The 14,362-nt window shown below is 47.3% G+C and overlaps 1 long non-coding RNA gene across 1 annotated transcript; it reads left to right on the top strand.

Moving 5' to 3' along the window:
* Positions 1 to 5,514: 5,514 nt before the first annotated feature.
* LOC139833370 (uncharacterized) lies at positions 5,515 to 6,388 on the top strand. The gene is made up of 3 exons (XR_011749016.1): positions 5,515 to 5,881; positions 5,962 to 6,193; positions 6,314 to 6,388. It is a non-coding gene; the product is annotated as an uncharacterized lncRNA (long non-coding RNA).
* The last annotated feature ends 7,974 nt before the right edge of the window (positions 6,389 to 14,362 follow it).

The following is a 14,362-nucleotide window of genomic DNA, read 5'->3' as shown; positions in this document are numbered from 1 at the left end:
GATCCCATCCGAGACTCCGAACAACATTCGGTCTCCATCTCGTATTCCATATCTACTATACAACATCGAACCTTAAGCGCGTCACCCTACGGTTCGTGAACTATGCGGACATGATCGAGACTCCTCTCCGATCAATAACCAATAGCGGGACCTGGAGATCCATAATGTCTCCCACACATTCAACAATAACTTAGTGATTGATTGAACCAATAACATACGATACCAATTCCCTTTGTCGCGCGATACTTTACTTGTCCGAGGTTTGATCATCGGTATCTTCATACCTAGTTCAACCTCGTTACCGACAAGTACTCTTTACTCGTACCGTGGTATGTCATCTCTTGTGACCTTGTCACATGCTTGCAACCTAATTAGACGACATTCCACCGAGAGGGTGTTGCCTGCCAAAACCCACCGGCGAGCAGCGACGAGCAACACGAAGAGTCGGGAGGCTCCCAGAACTGCTGGTGGGCCCTGATCCCTCGGGCGACGGCCCGCAAAACTCCAGCACACGTCCTGGCTGTTGCGAGGGCGTGCCACCTGACCTATACCTGGTCAGGAAGGTGATGGATTGCTTCAATTAGTTTCCTGCATGGCAGACACGTAAACATTAAATCTGAGCCTCGATCGGCTCTCAGGTTATCCTGTGAATCAGCTCAGAGAGCCGATTCACCCATGGTTCGTAGTGGATCTACGATAACATGTGGATCCTGCTTGATCAATACCAAGTTAAATCGATCTACGATAATCTAGGGCTTTCACCGCATAATTGGAACGTCCTACACGTAGTTGAGCCTGGCAGATACGAAAGATAACAGAAAACTAATCCTAGAAGGGGCCTAAAAACCAACACAAAGTCGATTCCCGGAACAACCCCTCTTGGATCGGCAAACCATACCATACGCACTACTGGATCGTTCAACCCGTTTGCAAGGCCTGACCATGCGGATATCAAGCTAATCCTTGAAGAACAAGGAACAACTATAACAGATTAGATCTACTAAATAAAGTCCAAGCAAGATGCTGCCCTTACACCCAAGATAGGTGCAAAGGCAGCTAGATATTTAGGGGCAGCATAACTAAGCAAACGTATCAGAAAAAGTGTCGATGTAAGCCCCAAAACATCTATGATAACGGTATTGCTCGCCATCAACAAGGCTTCGCATTTGCAACACAAAACAACGAATAAGCGATATCGCCCAGATCGCAAGATGCGATCTGGGCAGCATGACGCTTACCCGGAAGAAACCCTCGAAACAAGGGGTGGCGATGCGCCTAGATTGTGTTTGTTGTGAACGTGATCGTCCTCCTTTCTCAATAACCCTAGGTACATATTTATAGTCCGTGGACTTTCTATCTTTGGAATAAACCTAACTGTGTACGAACCAAACTCTATCTCTTAATTTTAAACTAAAACGTGATCTACTATAATGTACAGATACACGGGAAATCTAGCCCAAACTCTCGCACGAGGCCGATTCATAAACACTTTAAGTGCATATCCTCTAAGCCCATCTCAATCACGGCCCATCTCCTAATTTGGCTAAAATCCGGTGATAACACATGCCCCCTGGTTTTGGCAATAATAATTCCAAAACCACTCTGTTTTCCTTCATCGGGTCACGCGTTGCAGAGCAGAACCGCTACAGTGCCCTTCCATCATGATGCCTTGCCTTCTCAACTTCTCCGTACTGCACGATTTGACAGTTTTGGCACCGCATCCTTGAAACTGCCATAGCATTGAATCATCTTCCACTGTATCCCCTTTATTTAACCGCATCCGAGCAGTTTACCTCTTCATCCTCTTGTTCTGCATTAGCAATCGACACTCCCCTCCTCTGCACTATGGACTCCTCCTCTGCTTCCTACTCTTCGGGCCTCTCCTCCCAATCCTCCTCCTCCCGTGAGCCGACGCCGGAGTACGACCCGATAGCGGCGTACGAGGCCCTCGCCCCACTGTGGTGGGACGAGGCGGATTGGGACTTCTCCGTCGGGTCAGAGGATGACGAATCCTTGACCGACGGGGAGGATAACCTCCAGTTCCTCGTTGACGGGGAGTTGGAGGAAGAGGGCGACGACAATGCCTTCTCCTGGGGGGAGGACATCTCCTCCGACGAGGAGGATGAAGCGGAGGACGACACCTCCTCCGACGAGTACCCGCCGGCGAAGCGCTTCCGCGCCGGGTCGGAGGACGACGAGGAAGAAGAAGAAGCCCCTGCCGAGGGCTTCAGCAGCGGCGACGAAGACGTCACCGGCAGCAGCGCCGACGGCAGCGAGGACGGCGACGACGAGGGCAGCGACGGCGGCGACAGCGCCGGCCCCTAGATTAGGGACTACTAGAATAGGACTAGTAGTAGTGCATTAGGCAACAAATCCTCCTTTTGTGAGCAATCGGCTCTTATTGTAAAAACCCCCTTTTAATCAATGAAGAATGCTTCCATGTTTAATTTTTCCGATTGTCCAAGTAGGTCAACGCACAAAGAGCCGATGGCAACGCATCGGCCTTTTACCATAAAACGCCATTAAGGCCAGACTCAGTTACCTATTTAGACAGGTCCAAGCGGACATTCCCCAAATTCAAACGGTAACCTGTGACCCTTGTTTAAAAGACCAAACTCAGATCTCCAATTGCCCATCGAACAGTTTCAACTCGCGGCAACGCAAATCCCAGATCCCCAACCGCGCAGATTCATCTCCGCCAGCGAATCAGATGGCGGAATCCTCCAACGCCAACGCGACGGTCTCTGGCCTGAAGGTAATCTTTAACTGCCCCTCTGACAAGGTATTGACTTGTCAATGCCTATGGATTGTAGGCTAGGGTTTAGTTAGAAGTAGAGGGCAAGTAGATCTCGAAGGTTTCAGCCGAAAAGTACTCGACGACTATGAAAACTAGGGTTTGCAGACAATGATTCGATCGATTCTTTGTCCCTCGACTCCCCCTTATATATGAGGCGGAGCCGAGGGATTCGTGCTATACAAGTTTACATAGTCCGGGACGGTTTCTAACTCATCCCGCCAGATCACAAACAACACTTCCTATTACAACTCTATCTTTCCTTAGTAAATCTTGGGCTCCCGAATCTTCTTATTCTTCGGGTATTGGGCTTCCAGTAAACCCCGGGTACCATCTTCGGCAGGCCCATTTGGGATGCCTATGTCAGTAGCCCCCGAGATTTTGCTTGAATCGTAGAGTCAGGGAAAATCTCCATTGTTTATTTTTACTCGAAAGCTTTAACCTTTTATATTTCTTCACATAAAATTCTATATTGTACAGGGATACTGGTAATTGGGGCTAGTTCATCGACGGATCAGGTACTAGTTAACTGCTCTAGTGGCAATCCGCAAAAACCTACTTCAAAATCACGTCCCCGGACATGATCTCGGGATACGGGTGTAAACGTCGACAGGTGCCGCTTAAGGTCTTACCATTCGTCGAGTCCCGGTCAAATTTATCGGGTACCTAACGCGTCCGTTAGGATTTTTCTTCGTATCTCGTTGATACGGATAAAAGTAGCAGAGCGCAGTCTTTGGCGATGCCACGCCCACAGTAACGGATCTGGGGTCTTACCTTCGCAAATTTTGCGGCATTCAGAAATTGATCGCAACTTCGGCGTTCTGAGAATATATTGTCGAGTGCTTTTCCGGCTGTTGGAATGGCACATTTTATCGAGTCATATATGACTTATATTTTTCTCCCGATGGGAGTATATGTAGAGTTAATTATAACTCGAAATATACTCTCTTGTTTTTCTATTTTTGTTAATTTCATCGGGCACGCGAACAGCGTTCCCGATGGGAGTAGCTTCGAGGCTACAACCAAGAACTTGTGCTTGGTTGTAGGCTCAACATTTTAGTCCACCTTGTCGCTATATTTTCATTACTTCCCAATATGATCTCTTTCTTCTTCTCTCTTTTTTTTTATCTCTCGGGTGCGCGAACAGCGCTCCCGATGGGAGTAGCCCCCGAGGCTACAGCCAAGGACTTGTGCTTGGTTGTAGGCTCCCGCAATTTCTATATTTGTCATACTCGAAAATTTACTTTTTTCTGAAGTAGCCCCCGAGCATTTGGGCAAAAACTTGTATTTGATCAAAGGCTCCCGAAGTATTGAATAATTCTTTCTGTCGTCACTTTTCTTTTATTTTTCTTGTCGACATACTTCCCTTAATCAAATTTACTTCATCCTTCTCGAATAGTCGTGAGTTCTCTGCCCTGTGGGTCCATTGCTTCGACCATGTTGACACGTCGTGCAAGTGGGGGACACACGTCCTCCGCTTTTCCTGGCGCACGTACGGTAACGCCTATCTCAATAAAAATACTGTTTTGCCCTTGTGTCTAGAAGATCCATTCTCACCACACGATTTCTTCATCCAACGGCACACTGCTTCACCCGATTCTTATATAAACCCTTCTTCAACCTCCGTTCATCCCCTTGCTTGCGCCGCTTACCTGTTCCTCTTCGCAAAACTTCCCCTGCGCCCAACTCTCTCCAATCTTCCGTTCGCACATACATTGCTCTGCCCACTGCCGTTGATGCCACCGCGCACGCGTCTGACTCGCCACAGCACGCCGGAATCCAAGATGGCCGCCGAGGATCTTGAGTGGGAGAGATCCAAAATCTCCAATCAAGACATTAACACGCTGAAGAGGCTCGGCCTCATGACGAAGGAGGACGCCATCCGCTTTCCTAGCGAAGAAAGCTACCCCAAGCCTCCAATGGAGTATCGGGTTAGTTTTGTTGATCACCTGATCCGCGGCCTTTCAACCCCAATCCATGATTTCCTCCGCGGCCTTCTTTTCGTTTATGGGATTCAACTGCACCAGTTGACTCCCAATTCCATCCTTCACATTTCTATTTTTATCACACTTTGCGAATGCTTCCTCGGAATCCCTCCCAATTGGGCTCTGTGGAAGCGCATTTTCTGCCTCCGCCGTAATGGCTCCCACAACGTCACTTATAACATAGGTGGCGTTGTTATCTGTGTTCGGACTGATGTCGATTATTTCGACGTCAAGTTTCCCGATTCTGTCCAAGGATGGCGCAAAAAGTGGCTCTACATCCACGAAGAAAGCGCCAATTCTGTGGAGCACAACATAGTTCCTTTTGACGGAAGTGCCAGGATTCAGCGTCGCCGTTCTGGGATGCCGAAGCTTCGAAGAAGAGAAAAGGCGACAGAGGCGCTCATGGCTCGTATCCGTCATCTTCAAAACACTCGAGGCAAAGAGCTCTCTGGTGTTCACATTACTGCCTACTTCCTTAGGATGAGAGTGCAGCCTCTTCAGGCTCGCCCAAATCCCCTGTGGACGTATTACGGTGAAAATGACGCCAACGGTAATCTCCAGTGATCTTTCGTAAAGGACTTGGAAAAATTGGTTCGAAGAATTTCTCGATTAGGCAAGAAGGATCCTATTCCCTCCTCCCCGTCGAGTGGAACCATACAGTGCTTCCAATCCTCTTCCCGAGGTATTTTCTCTTCTCGAAGTTCTATCTTGTTCTGAATTGTTCCTCGTATCTTATTGCAGTGGTATCTCACTTATTCTCTTTTGTCACTATTTCCTTGTAGAATCATCCTACTATGGCTTCCCTTCCTCCTCTTCCTGAGGATGGAGAGGTCGAAGAAAGAGCCGTTGTCGATGATGTCAACCAGGAGACCCCCTCTTTTGTGAATGAACCCGCAGATTCTCGAAAATCTGCGGGATCTACTGAGAAGGATGCTGCCTCTGAAGATACAACATCAGCGCAATCTCCTCCTCCTGCTGTTTCTCCGAAGAGCAAAAGGAAAAGGAGCAATGCCGAAGATTCCGGGACCTCGAAACCCGAAGAAACTGCTCCTGCACCTCGAAAAGCAGCTTATGATCCATACATCGAGAGTATCATCAGCTCGTAGGTTCCTTGCTCTTTTCCTTTTTTATTTGAAGAATTTTATCTTGCCTTGCTTTTATGCTGCCGCTATTTTGTCACAGTGATGATGAAGAAACACCAACTTTAGATGTGGCTGCTCGAACGAGCACGTCACATACTTTAGTTATTTCAGAAAAACCAGTTGAAGGGGAGGAATCGTCGCCTCCTCAACAAAATGTTGATACATCTACTCCTTCGAGCCCCCGTGCCCCTTCACCAAAAAGGGCACGGGTTGAAAAGATTGTTGATCCTGCCCCTCAGTTGGGCAGTTCGTCGCCCCCGCTCCTAGATGATGTAAGTTTGTCGACATCTATATTTTCTTTATTTTGTTTCTTCACATCTTTTTTTTTTATTATTATTATTTTTTTTTTTTTTTTATGCCGATGTTTCTCTTACTGTGTTCACGTTGAACAGCCTATGATCAAGGATCTTCTCCGCATCGGTTCCCAATTTATTGGGTACCGTGAATATGCTAATAGAGCCGAAGGTAACGACTTTCATACTTGTCGTTTTTCCTTAATTTGTCACTCCTGTTACTTGCCGCGATTTTTTGATCTTTCTTCTCTCTTTTTTCCATATCTCGACAGAGAAACTTGCAGAGGCTAACGAACGCGCCGACGCACTGGCTCAAAAACTTGAGCAAAGTGAGGCGGCTCGCAAGAAAGCCGAACTCGCCGCTAGCAAAGCCAAGGTCGAAGCCGATGAAGCTAAGGCGAAAGCTGCCGGGTGTCGAGGAACTGCAGAAGAAACTTGAGGATGCGATGCCTGCCTTGGATGAGCACAAAGCTGCACAAGCTTCTCGTGACGAAGGAATCCTCAAGCGTTTGAAGTCGCAAAGTCGACGTACTCGAGTAATATTATCAATCCCTTTTATTTTACCGCACTTCTGTTTCTTGGTTGTTGACCGATGTCTTGTCTCGTGTGGCAGCCCAAACAAACCAGGATTTTGATCTGGATAATCCTGTCAACGATCCTCTCCTTGACGCACTTTCTCTTCTGGAGTTTCACGGGCGCGAAATTCGTGAAGGCGTGGCAAATGCTAATGCAGGATTGTCAGCGTTGTTCCCTTATTTCTTCCCGAAGAAAGAAGAACCCGCAACTTTCCTTAACCTCGCCAAGATGTTTAATGCTTCGGAAGACCTGGGATTGAAGATGCGTCAGGAGAATATGAAGGTTGCTGTCGAGAGTACTGCTTGCCCTGGTTCTTGACAGCCAACGTGACGCTTGATTGGATGAAGGTTGGCGACACCGGTCGGATAGAGCAAACAAGATGGAGGTCGCTGATCAAGGCGGCCAAGCCCAACACGAAGAAGATCTTGGCGTATCCGGGGATCAAGCCAGCTTCAACTCATAGCTCCTCGAGCCCGGAGGTCTAGTTGCATGCCTCTGCTTTTTCTTTCGTTTCTTTTGCTTCGTCGCCAAAGTAGTCATTTGGCGACACGTACTTTCTTAACTCCACCGTAATGCCCTTGTAATTATTCCAAGAGATTAATGAAGACTTCTATCTTTGCTTGTTATTTGATGTTGTCTTGTTTATTTTTCGATTGATATTTGATAACTATACTCCATCTTCTGCTCCTTCCAATGTTTCGCCTTCTTCTTCCCGCGCGAGGAAAGCTTTTGGTGATACCGCTCCTGTCGACGATACCTTGTCGCAAGAACTGGATGAACTTCGGCAACAACTTCAGTATGCGAAGAAGCAAACACTTGTGATGATGGAGCAATCTCGTAAGTCATCTGAAGCCGAAAAAATTGCTCTTCAACAAGCTCGCGAGGCTGTAGCTGCTAAGGAAATTGCTGCTTCCGAGGCTGAAAAGGCGACTATTCGAGAAAATTTCATGCTCGAATTAATGAATGAAGCCAGTGCAGATATGTCGGGTATGCCTGTTTCATCTGCTGATATCCTTTATCTGCATACTATTGTTTCTTTGAAGGTTTCCGTTTTTTTTTTGTTTTGATAGGTGCCTTTACTGATGCTGCCGAGGAAGAGAGGGTGAATGCTAGGACAACCCTCCTTGTTAATCTCTCCTTGGACCATGGTTCTTTGTTTTGGGCTACCCCGGAAAGGACCCGCCAAATTGTCGATTTCAAGATCGCGCCTCTCAAACTCGTGATTTCCTCGACTTGTACCAAGACCTTGTCCATGGTTTACAACTCCATGTTTCCTCGGAACGTCCAACCAAAAACTCTTCCTGAATTGATGGAAAGGTTCAAGGATGCTCGCAGATCCATGATTTTGTCAAAGCTCAAGTAGTAGCTGGCGCCTTTTTTGCTCTTATCATGCTCCAAATCTGCCACTCGAAGCTTGACCTTACCCAGGTTGTCGAGAAGGTTCACCAAAAAGTAAAACGTCGGAGAGTTGGTGTTGACAGGATTAACACGAAGGTTACGCCTATAGCCGAAGAAATGATTGAGGACCTACTTCGGATGGATGCCGACTTTTTTGCCGATGGCCATTATGCCGATTTTCTTGGTGCTGCTCCTGAGGAAAACAGGGTTACTCTTGATGACATATTGAATCAAAACTAGTTAGTTTCTTCTTGTAGATATTTTTCTTTGTAATCCACGACTATATTGTAAAGCAATCATTATATTTCTCTGTTTGTTTAGCCCCCGAGTGTTTCGGTGACTCTTTACTATATTTGTATACTTGCGAGGTTTTGAACCAAGGCATTTATATATTTAAGGCGAATATGAGCCCCCAAGCTTTTTATTGAGTACTATTTTGTATTTTTGTTGACTCACGAGGTATTTGAATACCAAGGCAAGTTTTTCCTTTTGTTGATGAACTATATTGAAATTCGTCGGAGCGAAGACTTTGGTCATGTCGATAAAGAAGAAAAGTTATATTGTCACTATCTTTATTATATTGCAGCACCGCGAGCCCGCCTCATTAAAAACCTTCTCCGGCCCCACTCGGTGCCCCGAAAAAGGAAAAGAGTGCGTCTGAAAACTCGCGGGCGTTTCAAGACATTGAAGCTTTATAAAGACTATATTTTGACTCTAGGCGTAAAACGCCTAAGTTGCGCCACGTTCCAGGGGTTTGGCTCCTCCACCCCCGTCTTCTTGTCCTTTATTCTGTATGCTCCTCCTCCAATTACTTCCGTGACAATGTAAGGGCCAAGCCATGGTGACTCGAGTTTTTCATGACTTTTTTGCGTGAGCCGAAGAACTAGGTCTCCCACCTGAAAAGATCTTGGCCGCAAACGTCGATCGTGGTAATTCTTCAAATCCTGTTGATATTTGGTTACCCGAGATAATACTTCATCTCGAGCTTCATCAAGTGCGTCGACGTCGTCTTCTAGCACTCTTCTCGACGTTTCTTCATCATATTCAGCGACACGTGGAGAGTTGTGCTCTATCTCGATTGGTAGTACTGCTTCTGCTCCATGAACCAGGAAAAACGGAGTTTCCTGCGTTGCTGTGTTTGGTGTTGTTCGGATGCTCCACAACACGCTTGGTAGTTCTTCTGGCCATGTATGTCGAGCTTTTTCCAGTGGTCCTAATAAGCGCTTCTTGATACCATTGCAGATGATGCCATTGGCTTTCTCGACTTGCCCATTGGTTTGAGGATGTGCAACTGACGCAAAGTTCAGCTTAATACCCACCTCTTCGCAATAATCTTTGAATTCATGGGATGTGAAGTTGCTGCCGTTGTCTGTGACGATGCTGTGGGGCACTCCAAATCTGAAGACGAGGCCTTTTACGAATTTTATCGCGGATGCTCCATTTGGTGAATTTATCGGCTTCGCTTCTATCCACTTTGTAAACTTATCGACAGCTACTAGCATGTACTCCTTTCCTCCTGGCCAGGATTTGTGTAACTTACCCACCATATCAAGTCCCCATTGAGCAAAGGGCCAAGACAATGGTATTGGTGCTAACTCGTCTGTGGAGAGTGAGGTTTTGCGGCGAACCTTTGACATGCGTCGCAAGTTCTTACTATGTCCTTGGCGTCCTCGATTGCTGTCAACCAAGAGAATCCTGCCCGAAAAACCTTGGCTGCGATAGCTCGACTACTTGCGTGGTGGCCACATATTCCTTCGTGTACATCCTTCAGGATTATTCTTCCTTCTTCGGGTGTAACGCACCTCTGCAAAACGCCTGAAATACTTCGCTTATACAATTCTCCCTTGACCACCGTAAAAGCTTTGGAGCGTCGAATTACTCGCCTTGCTTCAACTGGATCATCGGGTATTTCTTTCCTCATGATGTATGATATGTACGGCTGCATCCACGGTATCTGTATCACCATGACCAAGTCCTGATCCTCTTCTTCGTCCTCTTGCTTTTCCTTGGCAGCCCCCGAGGGTTTCTTCTCCTTCTTTTTTGACTTTGTTGGCTTAGTGGATCTCTCTGTTATCTCTTCCCGTAATACACCGGCGGGATTGGAAGGCACTGTGACCCGATGTTTGCAAGAACGTCGGCTTCGTCGTTGCTCAACCTGCTAATATGATTTACTTCGCATCCATCGAATAACTTTTCAAGCTCGTTGTACACCTCCTTGTATGCCATCATGCTATCATTGATTGCATCACATTGGTTCATAACTTGCCGAGCCACCAACCTGTGAGTCGCCAAAGATTTTTAATCGAGTTGCTCCGTTGTGCTTTCGCCATCTTCATCCCGTGTATGAGAGCCTCATATTCTGCTTCATTGTTAGATGCGTTAAGGAACGTCATCCGGAGGATGTACTTCAATTTGTCGCCTTCTGTGTGATATGAGTACTACTCCTGCGCCAGCTCCTTCTAGTCTCTTGGACCCATCAAAGTTCATGGTCCAAGTTCTCGATAAATCTGGTGGTCCCGTATTTTGCAACTCCATCCATTCTCGCGATGAAGTCCGGCAGTATTTGCGACTTTATTGCTTTTCTTTTTCATACGTGATGGCCCGCGGGGACAGTTCTCCTCCACAAACGGAGACACCACCCGTACCTTCTGGGTTATTCAAGATATTTGACAAGGGAGCTTCATTGACCACTATGATCGGGTGTGCCGAAAAATAGTGGCGCAATTTTCGTTGTCGTGAACACTCCATATGCTAGCTTTTGGTACCGAGGGTACCTTTGTTTTGAAGGTGACAAGACTTCGCTCACGAAGTATACCGTCGCCGCACTCCCTGGATTTTCCCTTCTTCCTCTCTTTCGACAACTAATACCGTGCTAACCACTTGGGGCGTGGCTGCAATATACAGCAGGAGAGGTTCCTTTTCCTTTGGAGCCACCAGGATTGGTGGTGTCGAGATTTTTCGCTTCAGATCCTCGAAAGCTCTGTTGGCCTCTTCGTTCCACTGGAATTTATCTCCTTGTTTTATCAGCGCATAAAATGGTAACGCTTTTTCTCCTAACCTGGCGACGAACTCTGCTCAAAGTCTGCGATCAGCCATTAGCTGCTGTATTTCTTTCAACTTTGTTGGCTTTCTCATTGTTACTATGGCTTGTATTTTGTCGGGATTTGCTTCAATCCCTCTTGCCGAAACTAGAAACCCCGAAGTTCTCCTCTGGGACGCCAAAAGAACACTTCGTCGGGTTCGCTTTGAGGCAGAATTTGTCGAGGTTGTCAAAAGTTTCTTTGAGATCCTCGATCAATGTTGTCCCCTTTTTTGATGTTATGACGACATCATCGATGTATACTTGCACGTTTTTCCCGATCTGTGTTGCTAAACACTTCTGCATCATCCTCTGATATGTTGCTCCCGCATTTTTTAGACCAAAGGGCATTGTTTTGTAGCAAAACACGCCGTAAGGTGTAATAAACGCTGTCTTGGCTTCATCATCTTCTTTTAATCTGATCTGGTTATAACCAGAGTATGCATCCAAGAAGGAAAGACGTTCGCAACCTGCCGTGGAGTCGATAATTTGATCGATCCTTGGGAGGGGAAAGTGATCCTTAGGACAATGTTTATTGAGACACGTAAAGTCGACGCACATGCGAAGGACTGTCGTGTTTTTCTTCGGCACCAAAACTGGGTTAGCAAACCATGTGGCTTCGTAGATATTTCTCCGATAAAACCAGCTTCTTCGAGTCGATTTATTTCTGAAAGCATGGCTTTGCGGTTTGGTTCAAAAACGCCGCAAAGGTTGTCTGATTGGTTTCACTGTTGGATCCAAATTTAGGTGGTGCTCGGCAAGTTCCCCGGGTACTCCCGGCATGTCACTGGACACCATGCAAAGATTTTCCAGTTCTCACGGAGGAACTTGACGAGCGCGCTTTCCTATGCGATATCCATATCGTTTGCGATAGATGTCGTCTTTTTTGGGTCTATCGGGTGAATCTGCACCTCCTTAGAATTTTTCTCTGTGTTGAAAGTTGATTCTTTATTTGGCCTTCCAAATACGGCAAGACGTCGTAATCAGTCATGCTTTTTGACGCCAAGTACTCGGCTTGCATCCCGAAAGTTTCGCCAACCCGTGAAAATCCTTGTCGCACTTATCGGCTAAGGCAAAGCTTCCCTTGACCGTGATTGGTCCTCTTGGTCCGGCAACCTCCACAACAGGTATGTATAGTGTGGTACTGCCATCAAGCTAGCAGCTGCTGGTCGTCCCAACAGAGCGTGGTATTGTGATGGAAAATCCACGACTTCAAATTCGAGCTTCTCGATTCTATAATTTTCTCGGGTCCCAAATTGAACATCGAGATTGATTTTTCCCAATGGATAACTTGGTTTCTCTGGTGTAATGCCGTGGAACCTTGTGTCTGTTGGTTTCAAGTTTGCTAAGGATATGTTCATCTTCCTCAATGTATCTGCATACATGAGGTTCAAGCTGCTGCCGCCGTCTATGAATACTCGAGAGACATCAAATCCTGCGATAACCGCCGCGTAATAAGTGCCGATCGCCCCGGTCGAGGAACTTGCTGCGGATGATCTGCTATTGTGAAGCCGATATCTTGTCCTGACCAATTAAGGTACTCAACTGTTGGTGGAGGCATTTTCTTCCGCCATAAACACCTGTCGTGAGATTACTTTTTGAGCTCTATTGGACGGCCTTCCCTTCGAATCATCAACACCGCTCCGTTGGAATTAGGATCAACATAGGGTGGTGGTGCAAAGTGCTGCCGCTATTCTTAGCTGGTGTCGATTGTCCTCTGTAATCGCGGGAGGTGGCGGGAGATGAACCTCGCTCCTAGGCTCCCGAGGGTTTCTCTCCCTGCTCGAGCGTGAGCATTTTCTCGCGTATCTGAACATTGCCCGAAAATTTCGACAGCCTTTCCGCAGTGCCCCGACCGTCTTTTCCCGTTGCTGTCGAGGAAGAAGTGCATCTGGCACGGTCCGTTCAGCATTTCCTCGGGGGACACGAAAGGTCTTGGAAACCTCGGCCCACTATTTTGCCTGTTGCGTGAATCATCCCTATTATCACCTCGCTGTTCACTGCTTCTCCGGTAATCATCTCTGTTGCCTCCCGTATTTGTCCGAAAACCTGCCGAAATTTGTCCCTGGGCGTCGTAGTTCTGTACGTCCGAGGAAATCTTCGCCTCGGTTGATAGTTTCGACCACGGTCCTCCTCTCGGCGACCTGTGTCGTTTGTTGTGGACAGCGTCTTCTCCATCTGCCCATTTATTTGCTATCTCCATTAACGCGGATACCGTCCTTGGATTGGTCCTTCCCAAATCCTCGACAAAGTCTCCACGCCTGACTCTCGCGACAAACGCATCTATTGCTCTCTCGTCGGATATGTTTTCTCGCCGAGTTTTTGATGATATTCCACCTCTGGATGTACTTTCTCATTGGCTCATCTCGGCTTTTGTCGACACGCTCTCAACTCCTCTAACGATGCGGGTTTTTTGCACGTGGATCTGAAGTTCTTGACGAACACGTCCTCGAAACTTTCCCACTGCCGATGGATCCCGGAGCGAGTTTCTTTATCCATGATCGTGCGGCACCACTCGGGTGCACCTGGATGCTTTGCATGGCTGTTGCCCTAGTTCCTCCCCGTCGCCTTCACCGTCTCCGGATAGTCGATTAGCCAATCCTCCGGATCTTGAAGGCCGTCGAATTTTTTGAAATTATCGGGTAACTTGAATCCCGAGGGGACTCGCGTTTTCGGACTCTCCTCGTGAAGCATGGTAAGCCGCACATATCTTCGTCGTTAAGTTCGGGGATTGCCGATGATCCCTTCGCTTTGCCGCGCTCTGTCGACTCTTGCTTGTGCTGCTGTGTCTCTTGCTCCACTTGGCCCTTCAAAGGCCGCCGCTGTTGCCGCTGCGGGTCGCGGACTATTTTGCCTTGCCACTCCTTCGGGAGGCGTTGATATAAACGCTGTCCCCATAGCTCCAACTCCTGCTACCGCCATATTGTACGTTGTTTCCCTTGGGTCACCCGGAGGTGGTTTAGATGCAAGGATAAAAGCATGTGTCGCCATATACCCAGCCTCTCGGTGTCTTAGGGATGATGTTTCCTCTTGTATCTATCGACATAAAGGACATGTCGAGGTTTTGAACCAAGTGCTCTCTTTCCGCTTCGGGT

This window comes from Lolium perenne, chromosome 7 (assembly GCF_019359855.2).
Source record: "Lolium perenne isolate Kyuss_39 chromosome 7, Kyuss_2.0, whole genome shotgun sequence".
NCBI lineage: Eukaryota > Viridiplantae > Streptophyta > Magnoliopsida > Poales > Poaceae > Lolium > Lolium perenne.
Note: the sequence above shows the minus strand (reverse complement) of the source record. Positions and strands in the feature narration are given on the sequence as shown.